Source organism: Phaseolus vulgaris, chromosome 11 (genome assembly GCF_000499845.2).
Source record: "Phaseolus vulgaris cultivar G19833 chromosome 11, P. vulgaris v2.0, whole genome shotgun sequence".
Classification (NCBI taxonomy): domain Eukaryota; kingdom Viridiplantae; phylum Streptophyta; class Magnoliopsida; order Fabales; family Fabaceae; genus Phaseolus; species Phaseolus vulgaris.
The window spans coordinates 11,533,548-11,547,672 of record NC_023749.2 but is presented as its reverse complement, the minus strand read 5'-3'; the positions used below and the strand labels follow the sequence as shown (position 1 = coordinate 11,547,672).

The 14,125-nt window shown below is 29.1% G+C and overlaps 1 long non-coding RNA gene across 1 annotated transcript; it reads right to left on the bottom strand.

Annotated features, from left to right (window-relative positions):
- Positions 1-7,898: 7,898 nt before the first annotated feature.
- Positions 7,899-9,606, bottom strand: LOC137823492 (uncharacterized). The gene is made up of 2 exons (XR_011083136.1): positions 9,039-9,606; positions 7,899-8,192 (listed from the first exon to the last, which is right to left on the bottom strand). It is a non-coding gene; the product is annotated as an uncharacterized lncRNA (long non-coding RNA).
- Between the last annotated feature and the right edge of the window lie 4,519 nt (positions 9,607-14,125).

Below are 14,125 nucleotides of genomic sequence, written 5' to 3'. Positions count from 1 at the left end.
TCTTGAGATCTCAATTCTATGATTTTTAAGGTTGAGGAAAAGATAACCTTTAGTGTGTGGTTGAAAACCAAGAAAAATACCTGAGACAACCCTATCATCCAACTTCTTTCTATGAGATGTGATGGTGCTTGAGTAACAAAGACAACCAAAAACACATAAAGATGAAATATCATATAAAGTACCATTTAATTTCTTATAAGGAGTCATGTTCTGCAACAAAGGAGTGGTGATGCAATTGATAATAAGAACAACATGTAAAACAGCAAAATGCCAAAAAATAAGAGGCAAGTTAGCTTGGAAAAGCAAAGCACGTGTGACATTAAGAATATGTTGGTGTTTGCATTCAACAATAGCATTTTGTTCAGGTGTTTCTATACAAGTTTTTTGATGAATAATACCCTTTGAGGAAAATAAATTAGTCATAGCAAATTCAGCCCCATTATCAGAACGTATAATCTTTATAGTGGTTTGAAAATGGTTTTAAACATCATAAGATAAAAACACTACTTATATGAGTTTTGGTTTCATATTTTGTTCACATAGGAAGCACCCAACTATACCGAGAGAAATCAGCCACAATAATTTAAAAAAATACCGAAAACCATGCATGGAAATAATAGAACAAGGGCCTCAAATGTCCATATGTAAAAGCTCAAAAATTTTAAAAGTAGTGGAATTGCTTAAAACAAAAGGGAGCTTTCTTTGCTTTGCTTTATGGCAAGTATCACACAGATTTGTGTTTTGAACAAAAATAAAAGGGTACTGAGATCTCAATACATGTAATCTTTCATTAGAAAGATGTCCCAGTCTATTGTGCCACATATTAGTATCCCTTGAAATAAAATGAAAAGAAGAGACAAAATCGTTGTGACATGTCTTTGAAAAACAAAAGCATGGAAAACATACAAGCCATCTTTGGCCTCAACTGTACCTATCTTCTCTTTCGTTCGATTGTCCTGTATCACACATTCCTTAGATGAGAATATCAAATGACAATTTAAGTTCGAAGCAAGTTTAGAAGCAGAAACCAGATTAAAAGTGAACTCAGGTACATACAAGACATTGTTTAGATAAAATTTGTTACTGAATGCAACAGTACCAGAATAGTTAGTGTAAAAGCGATGTCCATTTGGCAAACTGATAAGAACAGGCTTAATACTTTTATATGATGTAAAATCAGACAAACAAGTGCAAACATGGTCAGTGACTTCTGAATCTAAGATCCAAGAGCCTTTAATATTAGTATAAAGATTCGAGATAATGGTATTACCAGTTGGAGAATCCTTGTGCTTGGTGTCAACAGTAAAAAAGCCAACTTGGTTAGCTTGTGCTGGAGGCTGACTCACAACATTACTTGTTGTATTTTGCTTGATTAAGGCATATAGGACTTGAAGTTGTTGAGCTGTGAAAACAGAATGCATGTCTCCATTTTCATGTTCTTGTTGACAATTCTCAGAAGAAGTACCATCTGTTAAAACAACATTAAGTAAATGAGTAGTCCTATTAATGGAGAAATTATAACCAGGGGGAAGCCATGTTTCTTGTAACATGTATATATTGTTTGACCATTCCTACCATAATGAGTACAAATTTTCCGATTGTTACTGAATCTAGAATTCTTATTTTCTTGGTTGGGAAATCCCACTTTTTTGAAACAGATGTTCTCAGTATGACCCAATTTCCCACAAAAAGAATATGGAATAACAGAATTACGGTTAGCACTAGCATGGTGAATATTCAGAATCAAAAAATTACTTGCCAATTGATGTTCTTGCTGAGCCACAAGAGAAAAGATTTTCGAAATCGGTGGAATTGGTTCCATAAGGAGTACGTGAGATCGTATGTTGCTGAACTGATCATTAAGCCCTCGAAGAAATTGCATGACTTGATCTTCACATTTTCTTTGACTAATAACAGAAGCTACAAAACACGTACACTTATATTGACAAACACATATAGGGTTAGGTCGAAAATTGTCGAGTTCATCCCAAATGATTCGGAGTCGTGTAAAATAATCAGTTACACACAAATCATTCTGACTTAAAGAAGACGCCTCTAATTGCAAATCAGAAATTCTAGAGAGGTCACCTTGAGAATACCTAGTTTTCAAATCGCTTCAAACATCAACAACATCCATCCAAATTACACTCTGTCTAATAGGGAGTGAGACTGAATGTACTAACCATGACACAACCATGTTGTTGCATCTTATCCAAGACGAATAGGTGGGATCGTTCGCTGGTGGGCAGGGATGTGTGCCCAGGACAAATTCCACTTTATTCTTTGCACTTAGCGCCGTTATCACAGATCTACTCCAAGAATGATAATTTGTCGAGTCAAGAACCGGGGAAACTAGAGATGCCGCTGGGTTTTCACCATTGTGGGTTTATGACTCACCTTTCCGTTTTCTTGTCATAATTGGGAGGTTAATTGCCACAATCAATTGCAATTAATTGGAGATTAATTGCCGCAATCAATTGCAATCAATGGGAGATTAATTGCCGCAATCAATTGCAATCAATGGGAGGTTAATTGCCGCAATCAATTGCAATCAATGGGAGGTTAATTACCATTAATTGTATTTATTATTGTTGTCTCCTAGAACCACTATATATAGTGGCTTCCTTCAAGCAATGTAACACACAACAAACAGCAACACACACTTCCTTCCCTCTCTCTTTTCCTATACTCTCTATTTTTGCTCTTGGGTGTAAGTGTTTAACCCATATAGAGAGAATTTGTTTTGGGGCTATTTATCATTAGCCTGAGATTAGCCTGAGAGGAATTCATTGTACTCCCAGTACCATTATAGTGGAAGTTTTGGCTCTCTCACCGCTGGTTTTTTACCTCTATTTAAAGGGGTTTTCCACCTAAAAATTCTGGTATCATTCTCACTTTACTTGTTACTTTAATTTCTCATAATCTTTGGTTGAAATTATCACGCTTCCGCACACGATATCCCTACAACCATGATGGAGATAGAGATAACTATTCGTAGAAATTTCCGTCGTAGCCGATCTTGTTGTTCGTTCTTCTGCCATTTTGCTGAGAAAGAACAAGAAAAGAACGTAAATACAGAAAAATCAAAAAAGACGAAGGAAGGAAAGGAAAAACAGAGCACGCATCAGAGCTCTTCTTGAAGAGCTCTGATACCATAACAAAATAGGTGTTGATCCTGTGGAAGCAAAAAGGGAGATGAAAGGGACTAGTCACCCTTAATTGAAAGTCAAGAACACAGAGAACACAAATGCTTGAGCAGAGAAACCCTAACAAGATTGATGCAGCAGTGAAAACGAAAAGAGGCGTAAGAGAACAAAAGGGAAAAATATTATTGTGTATGTATCTGATACCGGAGAAAAGGAAGGGTATAAAAAGAAGAAACCAAAAGTGGGCGTGTAGGTCAGCCCAAAACAGAGAAGGCCCAAAAGAGCCTAAATAAAATACAAAGAGTATATATTTTATCATATCTTTCAAAAATAAAATCCTCATATGCTTTGAGAAGAGTGAAGAATCAAATGGAAAAAAAAAAAACATATTGCCCAAGTTATTAGTAAAATAATACACAAATATCAATATTATTAAAAATATAAAATGAAAACATTTATCTCAAAAAAATCCAATATCTACTTTAGATAGAAAATAATAAAAATACTGAAAATAAAACTTATCAACGTCCAATTGAAAAATATAATAAAACTATCAGTAATCAATCCTAAATTATAAAGAAAAGGTTCATTTTCTACAAATAATATTCAACACTAATGTTTCTTTTGCCTTCAAACACCTAAGAAGCAAAGTCTTGATACAACCGTTAAGAAAGAAGTTATTAAAAGAAATTGAGATTGAAAAGGTTAGATGAAGCATAATTTCAAATTTTTAAATAACATCTTGCAGTACCTTTCAAAAGAACAATTACTCAGATATCTTTACTTTACCCTGGGACATGAACCTCCTTTGGGTTTTTAATTCACTTAACTCTTTTCGGATTCGAATCTAAGAAAAAGAAAAAAACCTGCAACATTTTCATTTTTTTTAACTGCAGCGTTTGAGAGAGCAGTTCCATTATTTGAACGAGTGTGAGAGGATTGTCGAGAAAATTCGTTGTATTCGATATTTTCTAGTGTGAAGATATTCTTTTTTGAGTTTTGTACTCATTTTTGTACTTTGTTGGTTTTTTTTTTGTGTTGTGTGACTTCCGAAACAATAACTAAAAATTTTAAAAAATAAAATGTTGTTTTCCTCAAAGTAATAATAAAAGTAACATTTTTAAATTTTTTTTATTATTTAAAGAGAAATAATTTAATTATTACTAACTTATATTTTTTATGATACAAATTAGCTTAAATAACTTAATACTTTTTATTTAGTTTTTCTTAGCATTTAAAAATAAACAACATCAAATAATTTTAAAAAAAAAATCAATTTAAATCGGACATTTTATTAACTTTATTTTTTATTTTTTTTATAAGAAACTTTATTTAAGACATATTGAGTTTTTAGTTTTTTTTTATTTATATATATTTTTATTTAAAAAAATATATTTTTTTTTTTAATTTTAATTTGTGCTTCAATTGGGTAGTGTTGAAATTAAAAGAAAAATATGAAAGTGGAAGAGAAGGTATGGAGGTGCAAAATTAAATAGTCTTCTAACAAACAATGGGGCTTGAGGCCTAAGCCACCAAAGACTCTTTCTTCCTACACCTCCATACCTTCTTGTGCCACCCTCATACTAAATATGAAAATACCATTTTATCCTTTTTTTTCCATCCTCTTGGATTTGAAATAATAAGCCTATGGATTATGTAATCCGGATATATTCCGTATTACATAATTCGGAAGTCAATTTCATATTTAGAAAAGACTTCCGGATTATGTAATCTGGAAGCTAATAACACATCTGAAAAAAAAGACTTTCGGATTACATAATCTGGAAGCTAATCTTATGCATAAAAAAGACTTTCGGATTATGTAATCCGAAAGCTAATCACAAAAGACTTCCGGATTACAAAATCTGAAAGCTAATTTTGAATCTAGAAAAAGACTTTCGGATTATGTGATCCAGAATATTGAGAAAGGTATTTTTGAAATACAAAAAATTTATGGGGTGGCACAAGAAGGTATGGAGGTGTAGGAAGAAGCAGCCGCCACCAAACTTTCACCTTAGCCCAAAAGTATATTGGCTAGCCCAAACAGGTTTTTCAATATAATCAAAGGGCAATTGCTTCCTGTTCCATATCACTGCACCCAATTTCAGGGGAAAAGACGAAAATGCTCTTAAAAAATTGGGTACATATATAAATACATTTCGGATCCTTTTTCCGGAACACAATAATCTCTTTTGGATTTACTTTTCCTTAATGTATTATTTTCAATTATGGATTTTCTTATCTAGAATGGAATTTTGATTTTTGTTTCTGGATTTTTATTTCCAGAACACAATAATCTCTTTCAGATCTTCTTTTCCATAATGTATTATTTTTAGTTATGGATTTTCATTTTTGGAATAAAGGGTATTTTCGAAATTTGAAAATTTTGTTGGGTGCAGGTTCAAAAATGTTGGGTGTAGGAAGTCTTTGCCTAATCAAAGTTATGTTTGCACCCTTATGGATTGTGAAAGTTGAATGTTTTTGTTTATGTTCTGAATACATAATGCTTTTTTGCAATGCTTTTTAATAAGGTAATTGCTTCGTGCATCCAATCAATTTTGACTGGCACCCAATGAAAGTTTTAAAAACCCATTCTTCCATTGTCTTCTTTATTCTGAAAAACGGTGCTTAGATGCAGAGAAAGTTGAGTTTTGGACGCACATGTCCGTAACCAAAATATAAGTTCCGAACACATATGTCCGTAATAGGAAAATGATTTCCAGATAAAATTATCCAGAATTAGATTTTAAATTTTGGATATACAAATCCAGAATAGTTATATGTGTTATTAAGCACTGCAAAAAAAAAAAAAAAAAACGTCCAGACTTAGGCATCCGCAACACAAAATGACACTTCTAGATAACACACATCCAGAAACAAAAAACCACCGTCCGGATAAGAATATTCGCAAGTCAAAACACACTTCCAACTAAAATTATCTGAAACTCACAGGCAATGAGAAAACTCACATTTTGTGTGTCGTCTCTTCTCCGATTGTTCGTTTTCTGTCGCCGTCCAAATCCCTTACCGATGATACTTCAGTGACCACAACAATTGACGTCTTTCGCTTCAGAAAAGAAAGTTTTGAATAGTAGTTGCAGCTGGATTGGGTGCACATTTAACTTAATCTAATTTTCATGTCATTAAAGACATTTTAGTCTTTTTAAATGAACAATTGGATGCAGGAATAATTAGCCTTTCAGTAATCCAGATTATAAAGTCCATATTTTATTTTCATATTAAACAATCTATCCATAATATATTTTTCAATTCAAAACAGTTTTTTTTCATTAAATAATTTCATTTTTTGAAATAATTCGTCTAGTGAAATTTAAAAGCCACAATACTTTAAAAAAAAAATACTACATTCTACATTGTAATCATACAGTGAATATAAAATGTTATTTTTTTACATCATTGGTAATATAGAATGTTATATTTAACTTAAAAAGTTGCAACTAATATAGAAACTAACACAATCTACCTTTATAAAAATTTACTTTTATAAAAAGTTACATTTTCTACTAATTATCGCCAAAACTCTCATGCATTCCATTAATAACATCAATATTGATTGATTAGTTAATATAAAATGTTAAAAATAATTTATATAAAAAACTAAGATGAGTTTATTTGACACTATTTTTTTCTCTTACTTCTACTTTACAATCCTTTTAATAAAAAATATTATATTCAACTAATAAAAAAAAAGATAAATAAAATTTTAAAATAAAATAATAATATTTTATATTGTCAAAAGTGTATGAAAAATATGACACTCTAACATTAAAATATAATTACTTTACATTTTTTTTTGAAATAACACATTATATTATAATAAAATAAAAATATTTTTAGGTACAAAGTGAATGGAAGTCGTGTAAAGATAGTCTCATCAAATTTTTTTAGCATAAATACAATATAATTACTTTTATTTCTTATTCTCTGATGAAACCTTGAGTTGTGACTTTATATTTATTTATTTAGATATTTTTTTGATAAAAAAAAGTAAGCAATTGTCATTGATTTGAAATTGTACCCTATTTTAGATTTGTTTTTCTATGTGCTAACTACTTTGATTTACTCTTCTCCTTTTTTCTATTTCTTCATATATCAATTCCTTTCCGCCATGATTTTGTATTCTTAAAATCATCTCATAAAATCTTTTACCTAAACAGCTATTCCCAGTCAGTTGAATTTGATTTTGATATTCAAATAATTTTAAAAAAAATTAAATTTATTTAAGTAAACAAAATTAATGTTTATTTTAGTAATTTTAAAAATATTTAAAAAGTTTAGCAATTTGTTTTCTGCGGACTAACTCGTTAGTTTGAAAAACTTTTTCTTCTTTTATATTAGAAAAAATTGTTTTACGGTACGATTTTGTTATCTTACAAATCATATCTCATGAAATATTATACCCAGAAATGTTATTCTTATTGTCATATATACTTGACATTGAGTAACTTAAAATAAATTTAAATAAACAAAGGAAAAATAAAAGAATATAATAAAAATAGGTATTTAATGTAATAGTAATATATATTCATGCAAAAATGTAAGATACTCACCCAGAACTAGTTTAAACATGAGAGTGTAAATAAAGATAACCATTACCTCTCACCAAACATGAAAATGTCTTTAAAGTATATACTCAACTGCATATTTTGAGATTATACGTGAAATAAACATTCCTTAGTAAGTGTAATATTTTTATATATGCAATTAAATATTGTGCATTGTGTTGGTATATATATAGAAGCAGATACCTGGTAAATATATTAATCATGATAGTGAAGAAAAACAAAGAATAATTGATAATCGAGAGAAGCATGGTCTCACAAAATGACTCCACAACATAACTCTCCATCATACTATTACAATTGCTATGATATTAAAAAAATAAAATAAAATAAAAAAATAAATTGCTATGATATGAACAATGAGAAATGTCCATGGTAAAGAACGAGACCCAGATTTATAATTCTTCTCTTTCAGCCGTATACATTTATTCCATATGCATCCATTCTTGATCTGTAAAATTAACTATAGAAAGAATAATATAATGAAAAATAGTGTCTACAAATCAAATACATGTTATAAGACATTAATAAGGGAAAGGAAAAATGTATATATCCATTTTCCATTTCAAATATCTTTTGAGTTTTTTTATTATTGTTTCAAAAACCTAATATTTAATTGTGTAATTTTTACAGTTATACTTTTATAGTTGAGTAATTAAGATGCTTTTAGTAAAGGTATTGAAAAACTACTTGATGTTATTTACAAGTAGAAAATACTATAGAATATTGTTTCAGGTATAAATGAAGCAGTTGAAAATTATATAGAAAATTACAAATCAATAAATAAGGGTAATTAATGTAGTCTGAGTCCTTAAATTAATTAAGATAGAGGATTGTTTCAGAAGAGTTGTAAATTACACAAAATTACGAAGCAATAGATAAGAATAATTACATCATATACAAATTAAATATTTCCTAAAATTATGTAAAAAAAACCTTCAACACAAAAATATTAACGAATGTGGAGAGTGAATATTTATATAAGCCAAGTTTATGTTAAAGTTCAGAAAAAACGGCTACAAATTTCAACATTTTAATAATATGTGCAAAAATTGTTTCATCCTAAAACAATCTTTGTATAAACTGTTTATATATATATTTTTCATTAACTATTTTAAAGAACTTAAATAAACAGAAAACAGTGTATATGGATATATTATAAACCTCCAAAAAAAACACTTGCACAAGCACTGTTTCTTACTATTATAAGAACCATAACTTACATATAAACAAACTCTTTCAAAGCATATATTAAGAAACAAAAGAAGAGAATAGGGTTAAAGAAAGATGATGATGGAGAGTACATAACCTGCATATGATACATGTCTGTGAATGAAAAGGCAATTGAAGAGTGCAAAGAGAAGAAGCATTATTCAGGGGTGTGAAGAGCAGTGGCTCGTGATATTGGCACGGCTCAATGAAAAAACAGGACCCTAAAACACTTTTGAGCATTGCTTTCTTATTGAACCGGACCAATATCCCGTTGAACCGGTCCCTTCTACCCCTCATTGCCATCATCTTTCTGCCATAACTTCTCTTCACATATCTGCTGAAAAAGCAACCACAAATGATGTGTGTATATATATAGCATGAAGATTGATAAGAAAAATTCAGAAGGAGACCTGGGATTTTCACTTGGGGATGGAAAGTGCTCATAAGAAGAAGAATAATGAAACATAAGATATATAAGATTCATATATAAAGAAGGCTTGGTTTAAATGAGTTGAAGAAAAGCAGGAAGGGACTGACAGTGATCTATGAATGGAGAAGAAGTTAACACCATATAGGGGTGGACATGTTGAGATGTGTTGCTGTTTATGTACAAAACAAAGAGAGAGAGAGAGAGAGAGAGAGAGAGAGAGAGAGAGTGAATTAAGTGTGGGAAGTTTTAAAGAAGGTAGTGCCCAACATGAGAGCAGAAAATAAGGGTATAGTGGTGGTGGCATTGAAGGAGTTGCATTAAATTCTCAACAACCATGGCACTGAGGAAGTTGGAATATTAATTTAAGGAGGTACAGGAATCGTGAAAAGGGTGAGAGGAGACAAATCTGTGGCTTTAAATGAGGGCATTTATGGATTGTGGTGTGGAAGGAGAGGGATGTTGGTTCAGTTGAATCAGCATTTATGAATCAAACAGTGAAAAAGAACCTTTGCTTTTGTGGGTTTAGGGTTGTGGTACTCATAGCCATCATCATACCAAGGCTCTCATGTGAGGTGCTTCGTAGGTTCAGTGATGATTCCTCTACTACAATGCAATTGATGATGCAGCATCAGCAGGAGCAGTAGCAGCATCATACATATGCATGGTTAGGTGCCTCCAATTCTTTGCCACAAATAAGGAGAAAATCATGATTAAGAACTGGGCATGGCAAGTAGGTGTGCCAAAACTAGCTAAGCAATACATGGTCTTTTAGGTTTTGAGTTTTCCTTTGCTAACGTCCTGTTACTTTTAAATTGGGAAATATTCATCACCTAACCATACCAAATCATCTAACATACATACTCTTTCTCTTTCTCTTTCTCTGCCAGATCATTTTCTACTTAACATATCCAACCAAATTTTATTGTTTATACACACTCACTCACATTTAATATACAGAAAGAGAAAGACCAAAACCAAATATGAATGCAATAAGTATATATGATGTCATAAGAAAATATATAAAAAAATTTGAATTCAAATACTATCGTGGATGTGAATATTTAATTGCTGTATAGGTAACAATAATTTTCTTAAAGTTTTAAAACATGTTGAATACTTAGAACATATTCAATACGACGCATTTATTCTTCTAGTATAAAAAGTCAATTAGGTATATGTATAGTATAAGTGTTCACATTATTCATTTATGAATACTACTGCAATTTTTTATATCAAAACTAGGATAATTTGACATGTTAATTATTAAAATAAAAAAAATAAAAAAATTATTAAAATGAATAAGTCATATTATGAAAAATCTATCTAAGGTAACACGATTTTAAGTTCCCCAAAATAAAGTTAGCCTGATTTTAAATATTTGAACTAAAATTGTGTTACAACTTATTTATTTTGATATTTTTTAAAATTTTATTCATTTTAATAATTAACCTATCAAATTACATTAAATTAATAAAAAACCTGTGTTCACCTATTATTATTGAAATTATAAGAATCCTTACAAATTTTATATCTAGTGAGTAATTTTCCATATAAAATGGAAACTTTACCTAAGTCTTTTAAAAAAAATTAATGCATATCTTCATTAGTATAATTATTATAAAGTTCTAAAGTAAACATGCTCTATAGAATCAAAACAAGAGAAGAATGTACCAAAAATAAACTTGAGATTATGTACAAGTGTAAACATGGGAATTGGATATACTAAATGGGTGAACTTTGTGTAGTTAGACGACAAAGAGTTGCACATGTTTTTTATTTCATAATTCCCATAATCCTTTTGAGAATACTAAAAAGAACACAGGTAAAGAAGGCTGAATGAGGAATCTTGGAATGAAATTTAGTCAATGATTGATTAATTTTTAGTAATAGCAATATCCTAAGCAAAAATAATCCTTGTCTAATTTTTTATTTTATTTTGCTAACTAATGATTATTAAATGAGTGATAAGAAAGAACTTGCCAATATATTTATGGTTACTTAAGTCCTATTACATGCATACAAATGATAAGCTAACATCATCATGCCACCAAGTTCAGCTTCAGAGTTTTATGTTAGGTAATAGGGAGATGACTTGAACACTCATAGCAAGAGTGCTATGTTGTAAAAGGTTCCTCCGATGATTAGTGAAACCAAATAGAAATTGTAGCAGAAGTAAAAACTTCATTCTTATATGTTTCATTTTAGAAGAAAGGGTATAAAAAAAACCTTTAACTCTTTAGATTTTTTTTGTTACCGTGTTGTAAAACATTGTAAAAGGAATTTATGCTTTTTTGGGGTTTAATCTAGTTTTGATACTTGTGGGTGTTTGGGAGACTGTTAGGTTATGCACAGATCTGCATGGAAAAAATCAAACTACGCTTACCTATGAAGAATTTGTTTTTGATTCAGAGTTGTTGGAGGATTAAGGGACTAAAATCCTCTTATTTATTATCTAAATTAAGACTTTTTATAATGGGTTGAAATTTCTCTAATATTTTCATTTATTTTATTAGAAAAACGTTAAATCTATAGTAATTATTAAATTAAGAACTTTTAAAAGTATGTGTAATAACTAATATTTCTTCTTTCAAATAATTTCATTTGAAGATAAAGTGATATGTTACTCTTTATTTAAAGATATAAATATTCGAAACTCTAGTTTCAATCATTTATATTTTAAGTTATTTAGCACATGAAATAATTTAGGTTCGTATAATTAATATAAGAAAATCAATAATTTATATAAAGTTAATGTATACTAAGGACAATTCATATAAAATAAAATAGATATGTGCAATTAATAAACTGGAGAAAGAGATCCACGTCTCTTTACATCTTAAAAAATAATAAAAAGGAGATATAGAAGAGGTTAAATATAGTATATTTGTTATTAAAATATTATTTATTGAGGAGAGGGAACAACTACCCCTCTAGCATGTAACCTAGTAGATCTAACCCAACTCCACAGGTCTCCCATATATAGTTATGGTGATTTTTCCTCTTTTAGTTATTCGATCAATTTAACATATCTTACAACAACAAAAACGAAGGGTGAAAAAAAAATTATGCATATGTATTATTGCTTTTAAATTGCTTATATAATTAATTAAAAATGAAAAAGTTACAATAGAAAAATTAACATTTTTATAATAAGTGATTAGGATGAAAATAAAACTATATTTCTTTTATATCAAACAGTTCTTCGTGAAATCGTTAGTTTGCTTCAAAATAAATTTATCACACAAATATTTTGAAGGTTGATATGAAAAATAATAAAATCCATAAAGTTACAGAAAAAATCTCATTAATTACTAAACAAAACTGTTAAAAGATTAAAAAACAACATCACATGACTAATTAATGTAAGACATAAGAAAAAAAATTGAAATGTGAAATTGATGAAATGACCTAATAGGGTAAAGAGTGTCCCTCTGCAAAGTATGTTATCCTCTCCCATAATTATGGTAACTGAAGGGCAGGAACAAGGACAATACACAGTATAGGCTTAAAACTTTGGATCCATATTACACACACATATAATGTTAGTAGGTAGACACAAACATGTGAGAATGACTACACTACACCATTAAATTGTGGTGTGAGGTTTTGATGAGAAGAATGGGAGCACTTGAAAGAGAGGGGAATAAAATTTACCAAATTTAAATCTGCCATCACCAAGTACAGTAGTGTGACAAGGCAATAAGCATCTTTTCTGTAATTAAACCCTACCCTTCTCCTCTTTTGACATTGTCAACCATGGTAAAGTCTTCCCTCACACAAAATTTACCTCTTTGGTTTTAAAGTTTTACATACGTTTTTTAAGGAATTTTTGCTCAATAAGTGGTTTAGTTATAACTTCGAAGCTATTCTAAAAAGTGCTTTTTGTAATTAGATTCCCAATGTACAAGACTTACGTGAAAGAGGGAGAATAAAGATTTTTGAGTTGTCAATCATCATTATTTCAGAAAAAAAATAATTATAAATTCGATTAGAAAAACATTCCAAATCAAAATAAAGTGACATCTCCATTGAAAATAATACTTTATATACATTATATAACTGATGCACATAATATTATCATAGATAATGTAGTATATTTATTTTTTACATAAGTTTTTCTCACAAACCAATGACGTTCGTATATATTATTTTTCAAAGTAGATATTGTTTTTATAATTTTCCCACATGTTAATTGATTTTTTTTACAATCAAACAGTACATAACACGTGTGTATATATATCCGTTAAATGAATTTTAATAAAAAAATTTATAATAAATACTTAAAAGTTCACCATATTATATAAAATTTGTGGTTACAAAAATAAATTAATCTATAATTAAAACCTTAAATGATATCTAAGTTACTATAATTTCTAATTTGTAATTTTTTTTTGTTCATTTATATTTAATTTCTTTAGTCATTGTGTGTTTTATTGATTTCTAGTCAGTAAAAAACTTGTAATGTAGATAGCAGAAATTAGTTTTCTATTACAATAAATATTTGAAATAAAAAAACAAGAAATTAGAGTTATTATGTTAACTCAAGAATAGTAAATAGTTACATAAGTTATTATCAATGCATAATACACACTAAAAAAGTAATTAAATAAAAATTTATTATAAAAATAAAATTTTATTTTATTAACTAAATTAAATATTATTTTAAAAATTAAAAAAATAAAAATATTGAACATAGTTTTTATCATTAATAAATAATTTTTAATTAATATCTAATTAGTTACGAAAATTTTAAC